Source organism: Pseudophryne corroboree, unplaced genomic scaffold (assembly GCF_028390025.1).
Source record: "Pseudophryne corroboree isolate aPseCor3 unplaced genomic scaffold, aPseCor3.hap2 scaffold_805, whole genome shotgun sequence".
Taxonomy (NCBI): Eukaryota; Metazoa; Chordata; class Amphibia; order Anura; family Myobatrachidae; genus Pseudophryne; species Pseudophryne corroboree.
In genome coordinates, this window is record NW_026970384.1 from 99787 (window position 1) to 110048 (window position 10262).

The window sequence follows — 10262 nt, forward strand, 5'->3', positions numbered from 1 at the left end:
GAAAGTACCAATGTGTTTCTTCGTTGGTTGATAGAAGAAACATCTTACAAAAACTCTCCAGATTATTGACTTTTTTAAGTTTTTCTAGGAAACGTTTTAGATGAATGCTTATTAGCCTTTGTCAGTATGGACTTTTGCAAAGTGTCTCAATCAATTAGTGTGTACGGCTATTAACCAAAAGGTTGGTGGTTCAATCCCACCCAGGGATGTAATTGACCTTGTTATCAGATTTTGGTGATCTTTAAGTAGACAAGTCAAATTTCATACCCCCTGTTATGGTGTAGGGTACCTGGCCTTCTCTGATGTAATCAGAGTTAGATTTGATTCAGTGATTTTATAAAAACATCTAGGAAGCACAATTTAGCAGTGGGTTGCAGAGAAAAAGAAATATGCTGGCAAAAAAATCAAATTGCGTGATTAAACAGCTCTTCATTTTCTGGCTTTATTTTTATGCTAACAAATTTGTTCTCTGAAAAGTGTCCACAAAGCCAAGTCTCTGATTAACACCTTTGTAGGGATGGTTTTTCACCTATTACTAAATTAAACTTGCTTCATTGGAAAGGCAGCAAGATGCATCCTCATTTCAATGGTAAGTCAACCTTCTTGCCCTATGTTCCCTCTCAACGGATGAAGACGCATCATTATCTACCGCAGTCATTTTGGCCCAATAGATATGCAAGAAGTTAAGATTCCCCTTTCTTTGCAGGTAGAGGAAGGAAAAGGAAGAGGTCTGTAGCCTCTTCAAGATCGCAGGACCAGAGATTGTCCTCTGCTTCTGCCAAATCCACTGCATGACACTGGGGCTTTCTTGCAGGAGCCCACACCAGTGGGGGCACGTCTAAAACTCTTCAGTCAGTTCTGGATTCATTCGGACCTGGACTCGTGGGTTTTACAAATAGTGTCCCAAGGGTACAAACTGGGGTTTCAAGACGTTCCCCCTCACCGATTGTTCAAATTGGCCTTAGTCAGCAGGGAGAAGGTGTCACAACTGAGGGCCTGAGCTGACGGGAGGCAGCCTCAGTTGTAGGGGCTGAGATGTACCGGAACCCGGGAGGTTGTATCAGACCCCTGGACATGTAAGTAACATGAATAATAACTGCCCGAAGGCGTGACCACGACAACTTGGATAAAAGTCAATGATGTTTATTATGACAACTCCGCAACACAGCAGCAGTAAAAGAAAACATAAAAGTCAGCAAAGAATAAATACAGTTCCTGGGTACTACAGGGTGGCAGGAGCCACAGGGCACTGGTAGTGTGAGATAGTTCTTATAATCTTCTAGATGGAAAGTCCTTACCAGGCCCGACTGTAGCAATGGAGATAACCCAGGATAGTACCAGCTGGTGTTCCAGGAAAAGCTGGGTTGCTGAAGATAAAACAGCTGCTGTGGATACTGGCTGGAACCAGACTGTTGTTAACACGGAGTGGATACTGGCTGGAACCAGTTAAATAATAAATGAAGCTTGAGAGCGATGCAATATGAGTAAAATGTAGAGTTTGAGAGCGGAGAAATAATAATACCGGTGGAGAGTGGTAAAGTGTAGAAAGGACACCGGCCCTTTAAGAGAAGCTGTACTCTGCTGGAAGCTGAGCTGGAAGCAGGTAATGTTGAAGCTGGAAACAGATGAATCCACAATGGATCAGAGAGTCAGGCTACACCGCAGGTGGAATGCTGGTGCGGGTCTCTATGGTGGAAGTCTTGAGACAGGAGCTGGAACCTGGAAGACAATCACAGGAGAGAGACAAACAGGAACTAGGTTTGACAACCAAAGCACTGACGCCTTCCTTGCTCAGGCACAGTGTATTTATACCTGCAGCAAGGAAGGGATTGGCTAGGCAATTATGCAGATTAACAATACTGACAACAGATTGGAGGAAATGATCAGCTGACAGAGTCCAAGATGGCTGCGCCCATGCAGACACTTGGAGGGAAGTTTGGTTTGTAATCCATGTGGTAATGAAAACAGTAATGGCGGCGCCGGCCACTGGAGACAGGAGACGCCCGGCTGACAAGTGCACATCCAACCACGCGGACACAGCGGAGACCGCGGCTGACGTAATCGCCACTCTGACACTCTGCATGCAGAAGCTCAGGGACGGCGGCGGAGGCCGCGGGAGACGCCATGCCAGATGTAATAAGGCGTTACTGTGACAGCGTCTCAGAGAGACAGGAGAGGATGCAGGAATGTGAACATTAGGATAACAGATGGGATCCGGTCCTGGAGCGCTGAGCCAGCCTTAGGAGGCATCTGATGGGTAAGAAATGGTGTCCAGATACCCGGATCGTGACAGAAGGTTTTTATTCAAGCCTCTTCGTGGTCCCGAAGCCGGACGGCTCAGTCAGACCAATCTTAAATCTGAAATCCCTCAATTTCTTCCTAAAGAAATTCAATTTCAAGATGGAATTTCTCAGGGCAGTGATCTCCAGTCCGGAGGACGGAGATTTCATGGTTTTGGTAGAGATGAGCGGGTTCGGTTTCTTTGAATCCGAACCCGCACGAACTTCACTTTTTTTTTCACGGGTCCGAGCGACTCGGATCTTCCCGCCTTGCTCGGTTAACCCGAGCGCGCCCGAACGTCATCATGACGCTGTCGGATTCTCGCGAGGCTCGGATTCTATCGCGAGACTCGGATTCTATATAAGGAGCCGCGCGTCGCCGCTATTTTCACACGTGCATTGAGATTGATAGGGAGAGGACGTGGCTGGCGTCCTCTCCATTTAGATTAGATTTAGAAGAGAGAGAGAGAGAGAGATTGCTGTGATACTGTAGATTAGAAGAGAGTGCAGACAGAGTTTAGTGACTGACGACCACAGTGACCAGTGACCACCAGAGACAGTGCAGTTGTTTGTTTTATTTAATATATCCGTTCTCTGCCTGAAAAAAACGATACACAGTCACACAGTGACTCAGTCTGTGTGCACTGCTCAGCCCAGTGTGCTGCACATCAATGTATTGTATATAAAGCTTATAATTGTGGGGGAGACTGGGGAGCACTGCAGGTTGTTATAGCAGGAGCCAGGAGTACATGATAAATAATATTATATTAAAATTAAACAGTGCACACTTTTGCTGCAGGAGTGCCACTGCCAGTGTGACTAGTGGTGACCAGTGCCTGACCACCAGTATATTAGTAGTATTGTATACTATCTCTTTATCAACCAGTCTATATTAGCAGCAGACACAGTACAGTGCGGTAGTTCACGGCTGTGTCGGCACTCGGCAGGCAGTCCGTCCATCCATAATTGTATTATAATATATACCACCTAACCGTGGTTTTTTTTTCATTCTTTATACCGTCGTCATACTAGTTGTTACGAGTATACTACTATCTCTTTATCAACCAGTGTACAGTGCGGTAGTTCACGGCTGTGGCTACCTCTGTGTCGGCACTCGGCAGGCAGTCCGTCCAACCATAATTGTATTATAATATATACCACCTAACCGTGGTTTTTTTTTCATTCTTTATACCGTCGTCATACTAGTTGTTACGAGTATACTACTATCTCTTTATCAACCAGTGTACAGTGCGGTAGTTCACGGCTGTGGCTACCTCTGTGTCGGCACTCGGCAGGCAGTCCGTCCATCCATAATTGTATTATAATATATACCACCTAACCGTGGTTTTTTTTTCATTCTTTATACCGTCGTCATACTAGTTGTTACGAGTATACTACTATCTCTTTATCAACCAGTGTACAGTGCGGTAGTTCACGGCTGTGGCTACCTCTGTGTCGGCACTCGGCAGGCAGTCCGTCCAACCATAATTGTATTATAATATATACCACCTAACCGTGGGTTTTTTTTTCATTCTTTATACCGTCGTCATACTAGTTGTTACGAGTATACTACTATCTCTTTATCAACCAGTGTACAGTGCGGTAGTTCACGGCTGTGGCTACCTCTGTGTCGGCACTCGGCAGGCAGTCCGTCCAACCATAATTGTATTATATACCACCTATCCGTGGTTTTTTTTTCATTCTTTATACCGTCGTCATACTAGTTGTTACGAGTATACTACTATCTCTTTATCAACCAGTGTACAGTGCGGTAGTTCACGGCTGTGGCTACCTCTGTGTCGGCACTCGGCAGGCAGTCCGTCCAACCATAATTGTATTATAATATATACCACCTAACCGTGTTTTTTTTTTCATTCTTTATACCGTCGTCATACTAGTTGTTACGAGTATACTACTATCTCTTTATCAACCAGTGTACAGTGCGGTAGTTCACGGCTGTGGCTACCTCTGTGTCGGCACTCGGCAGGCAGTCCGTCCATCCATAATTGTATTATAATATATACCACCTAACCGTGGTTTTTTTTTCATTCTTTATACCGTCGTCATACTAGTTGTTACGAGTATACTACTATCTCTTTATCAACCAGTGTACAGTGCGGTAGTTCACGGCTGTGGCTACCTCTGTGTCGGCACTCGGCAGGCAGTCCGTCCAACCATAATTGTATTATAATATATACCACCTAACCGTGGTTTTTTTTTCATTCTTTATACCGTCGTCATACTAGTTGTTACGAGTATACTACTATCTCTTTATCAACCAGTGTACAGTGCGGTAGTTCACGGCTGTGGCTACCTCTGTGTCGGCACTCGGCAGGCAGTCCGTCCAACCATAATTGTATTATAATATATACCACCTAACCGTGGTTTTTTTTTCATTCTTTATACCGTCGTCATACTAGTTGTTACGAGTATACTACTATCTCTTTATCAACCAGTGTACAGTGCGGTAGTTCACGGCTGTGGCTACCTCTGTGTCGGCACTCGGCAGGCAGTCCGTCCATCCATAATTGTATTATATACCACCTAACCGTGGTTTTTTTATACCACCTAACCGTGGCAGTCCGTCCATAATTGTATACTAGTATCCAATCCATCCATCTCCATTGTTTACCTGAGGTGCCTTTTAGTTCTGCCTATAAAATATGGAGAACAAAAAAGTTGAGGTTCCAAAATTAGGGAAAGATCAAGATCCACTTCCACCTCGTGCTGAAGCTGCTGCCACTAGTCATGGCCGAGACGATGAAATGCCAGCAACGTCGTCTGCCAAGGCCGATGCCCAATGTCATAGTACAGAGCATGTCAAATCCAAAACACCAAATATCAGAAAAAAAAGGACTCCAAAACCTAAAATAAAATTGTCGGAGGAGAAGCGTAAACTTGCCAATATGCCATTTACCACACGGAGTGGCAAGGAACGGCTGAGGCCCTGGCCTATGTTCATGGCTAGTGGTTCAGCTTCACATGAGGATGGAAGCACTCAGCCTCTCGCTAGAAAACTGAAAAGACTCAAGCTGGCAAAAGCACCGCAAAGAACTGTGCGTTCTTTGAAATCCCAAATCCACAAGGAGAGTCCAATTGTGTCGGTTGCGATGCCTGACCTTCCCAACACTGGACGTGAAGAGCATGCGCCTTCCACCATTTGCATGCCCCCTGCAAGTGCTGGAAGGAGCACCCGCAGTCCAGTTCCTGATAGTCAGATTGAAGATGTCAGTGTTGAAGTACACCAGGATGAGGAGGATATGGGTGTTGCTGGCGCTGGGGAGGAAATTGACCAGGAGGATTCTGATGGTGAGGTGGTTTGTTTAAGTCAGGCACCCGGGGAGACACCTGTTGTCCGTGGGAGGAATATGGCCGTTGACATGCCAGGTGAAAATACCAAAAAAATCAGCTCTTCGGTGTGGAGGTATTTCACCAGAAATGCGGACAACAGGTGTCAAGCCGTGTGTTCCCTTTGTCAAGCTGTAATAAGTAGGGGTAAGGACGTTAACCACCTCGGAACATCCTCCCTTATACGTCACCTGCAGCGCATTCATAATAAGTCAGTGACAAGTTCAAAAACTTTGGGTGACAGCGGAAGCAGTCCACTGACCAGTAAATCCCTTCCTCTTGTAACCAAGCTCACGCAAACCACCCCACCAACTCCCTCAGTGTCAATTTCCTCCTTCCCCAGGAATGCCAATAGTCCTGCAGGCCATGTCACTGGCAAGTCTGACGAGTCCTCTCCTGCCTGGGATTCCTCCGATGCATCCTTGCGTGTAACGCCTACTGCTGCTGGCGCTGCTGTTGTTGCCGCTGGGAGTCGATGGTCATCCCAGAGGGGAAGTCGTAAGCCCACTTGTACTACTTCCAGTAAGCAATTGACTGTTCAACAGTCCTTTGCGAGGAAGATGAAATATCACAGCAGTCATCCTACTGCAAAGCGGATAACTGAGTCCTTGACAACTATGTTGGTGTTAGACGTGCGTCCGGTATCCGCCGTTAGTTCACAGGGAACTAGACAATTTATTGAGGCAGTGTGCCCCCGTTACCAAATACCATCTAGGTTCCACTTCTCTAGGCAGGCGATACCGAGAATGTACACGGACGTCAGAAAAAGACTCACCAGTGTCCTAAAAAATGCAGTTGTACCCAATGTCCACTTAACCACGGACATGTGGACAAGTGGAGCAGGGCAGGGTCAGGACTATATGACTGTGACAGCCCACTGGGTAGATGTATGGACTCCCGCCGCAAGAACAGCAGCGGCGGCACCAGTAGCAGCATCTCGCAAACGCCAACTCTTTCCTAGGCAGGCTACGCTTTGTATCACCGCTTTCCAGAATACGCACACAGCTGAAAACCTCTTACGGCAACTGAGGAAGATCATCGCGGAATGGCTTACCCCAATTGGACTCTCCTGTGGATTTGTGGCATCGGACAACGCCAGCAATATTGTGTGTGCATTAAATATGGGCAAATTCCAGCACGTCCCATGTTTTGCACATACCTTGAATTTGGTGGTGCAGAATTTTTTAAAAAACGACAGGGGCGTGCAAGAGATGCTGTCGGTGGCCAGAAAAATTGCGGGACACTTTCGGCGTACAGGCACCACGTACAGAAGACTGGAGCACCACCAAAAACTACTGAACCTGCCCTGCCATCATCTGAAGCAAGAAGTGGTAACGAGGTGGAATTCAACCCTCTATATGCTTCAGAGGTTGGAGGAGCAGCAAAAGGCCATTCAAGCCTATACAATTGAGCACGATATAGGAGATGGAATGCACCTGTCTCAAGTGCAGTGGAGAATGATTTCAACGTTGTGCAAGGTTCTGATGCCCTTTGAACTTGCCACACGTGAAGTCAGTTCAGACACTGCCAGCCTGAGTCAGGTCATTCCCCTCATCAGGCTTTTGCAGAAGAAGCTGGAGGCATTGACGAAGGAGCTAACACGGAGCGATTCCGCTAGGCATGTGGGACTTGTGGATGCAGCCCTTAATTCGCTTAACAAGGATTCACGGGTGGTCAATCTGTTGAAATCAGAGCACTACATTTTGGCCACCGTGCTCGATCCTAGATTTAAAGCCTACCTTGGATCTCTCTTTCCGGCAGACACAGGTCTGCTGGGGTTGAAAGACCTGCTGGTGACAAAATTGTCAAGTCAAGCGGAACGCGACCTGTCAACATCTCCTCCTTCACATTCTCCCGCAACTGGGGGTGCGAGGAAAAGGCTCAGAATTCCGAGCCCACCCGCTGGCGGTGATGCAGGGCAGTCTGGAGCGACTGCTGATGCTGACATCTGGTCCGGACTGAAGGACCTGACAACGATTACGGACATGTCGTCTACTGTCACTGCATATGATTCTCTCAACATTGATAGAATGGTGGAGGATTATATGAGTGACCGCATCCAAGTAGGCACGTCACACAGTCCGTACTTATACTGGCAGGAAAAAGAGGCAATTTGGAGGCCCTTGCACAAACTGGCTTTATTCTACCTAAGTTGCCCTCCCACAAGTGTGTACTCCGAAAGAGTGTTTAGTGCCGCCGCTCACCTTGTCAGCAATCGGCGTACGAGGTTACATCCAGAAAATGTGGAGAAGATGATGTTCATTAAAATGAATTATAATCAATTCCTCCGCGGAGACATTGACCAGCAGCAATTGCCTCCACAAAGTACACAGGGAGCTGAGATGGTGGATTCCAGTGGGGACGAATTGATAATCTGTGAGGAGGGGGATGTACACGGTGATATATCGGAGGGTGAAGATGAGGTGGACATCTTGCCTCTGTAGAGCCAGTTTGTGCAAGGAGAGATTAATTGCTTCTTTTTTTGGGGGGGTCCAAACCAACCCGTCATATCAGTCACAGTCGTGTGGCAGACCCTGTCACTGAAATGATGGGTTGGTTAAAGTGTGCATGTCCTGTTTTGTTTATACAACATAAGGGTGGGTGGGAGGGCCCAAGGATAATTCCATCTTGCACCTCTTTTTTCTTTTCTTTTTCTTTGCATCATGTGCTGATTGGGGAGGTTTTTTTGGAAGGGACATCCTGCGTGACACTGCAGTGCCACTCCTAGATGGGCCCGGTGTTTGTGTCGGCCACTAGGGTCGCTAATCTTACTCACACAGCTACCTCATTGCGCCTCTTTTTTTCTTTGCGTCATGTGCTGTTTGGGGAGGGTTTTTTGGAAGGGACATCCTGCGTGACACTGCAGTGCCACTCCTAGATGTGCCCGGTGTTTGTGTCGGCCACTAGGGTCGCTAATCTTACTCACACAGCTATCTCATTGCGCCTCTTTTTTTCTTTGCGTCATGTGCTGTTTGGGGAGGGTTTTTTGGAAGGGACATCCTGCGTGACACTGCAGTGCCACTCCTAGATGTGCCCGGTGTTTGTGTCGGCCACTAGGGTCGCTAATCTTACTCACACAGTCAGCTACCTCATTGCGCCTCTTTTTTTCTTTGCGTCATGTGCTGTTTGGGGAGGGTTTTTTGGAAGGGCCATCCTGCGTGACACTGCAGTGCCACTCCTAGATGGGCCCGGTGTTTGTGTCGGCCACTAGGGTCGCTAATCTTACTCACACAGCTACCTCATTGCGCCTCTTTTTTTCTTTGCGTCATGTGCTGTTTGGGGAGGGTTTTTTGGAAGGGACATCCTGCGTGACACTGCAGTGCCACTCTTAGATGGGCCCGGTGTTTGTGTCGGCCACTAGGGTCGCTTATCTTACTCACACAGCGACCTCGGTGCAAATTTTAGGACTAAAAATAATATTGTGAGGTGTGAGGTATTCAGAATAGACTGAAAATGAGTGTAAATTATGGTTTTTGAGGTTAATAATACTTTGGGATCAAAATGACCCCCAAATTCTATGATTTAAGCTGTTTTTTAGTGTTTTTGGAAAAAAACACCCGAATCCAAAACACACCCGAATCCGACAAAAATAATTCGGTGAGGTTTTGCCAAAACGCGTTCGAACCCAAAACACGGCCGCGGAACCGAACCCAAAACCAAAACACAAAACCCGAAAAATTTCAGGCGCTCATCTCTAGGTTTTGGTAGACATAAAGGATGCCTACTTACATGTTCCCATTTAGCCACTGCCTCAAGCTACCTAAGGTTTGCAATTCAGGATTGTCATTACCAATTTCAGACATTGCCGTTTGGTCTGTCCACGGCTCCGAGGATTTTCACCAGGGTGATGGCGGAAATTATGGTTCTCCTTCGCAAGCAAGGAGTCACAATTATCCCGTACTTGGATGATCTCCTGATAAAGGCGAGATCCAGGGACCAGTTGGTGCAAAACATTGCACTCTCCCTGACAGTTTTTCAACAACATGGTTGGCTCCTAAACTTGCCAAAATCGCAGTTGGTCCCAATGACGCGGTTGTTGTTTTTGGGAGTCATACTGTTAGGCGCCGGGGTCCGCTTGATGGTCTGCGCGGCCCGGCGCCTAGCAACTAGAGACGCCGTGCACGTACAGCCGCCGGCTCCCTAGCAACGCTAGACGCCGGGCGCGCTGAGCCGCACGGACCCTAGCAACGGGGACGCCACTGGCGGACCGCGTTCCCCGTTGCTAGGCTTTAGGAAATTAAGATATTCACCTGCTCTCTGGCCGTGCAGCAAGGCAGCTGCACGGCATTTATTCTAATCAGCCATTAGCAGCTGATTGGAGGACTCCTTGTTAAATACACTCCCAGGGCTTCTCACAGACGCCGGTAATAGCTTCCTGCATGCTGCCTTTGTTTGCCGAGAGTCTGTTTCCAGTCCTGCTGTATCCGGTCATTCCAGTCCGCAGAAGTCCGGTATTCGGGAGTTGTCATCTCATCCCAAGAGGTCGTTTGGTTCCCTGGAGTCCTGACTGATCACCGTTTTATATCCAGTGGTGTTCGTGAGTTGCGGCTCTGCCGTGTGTTGCGGCTCAGCCGCTTTACCTTTTATATTTTGTGTTTGGAGCATTTGCGGAGGGTTCCGCTTCCACAAGTCCTC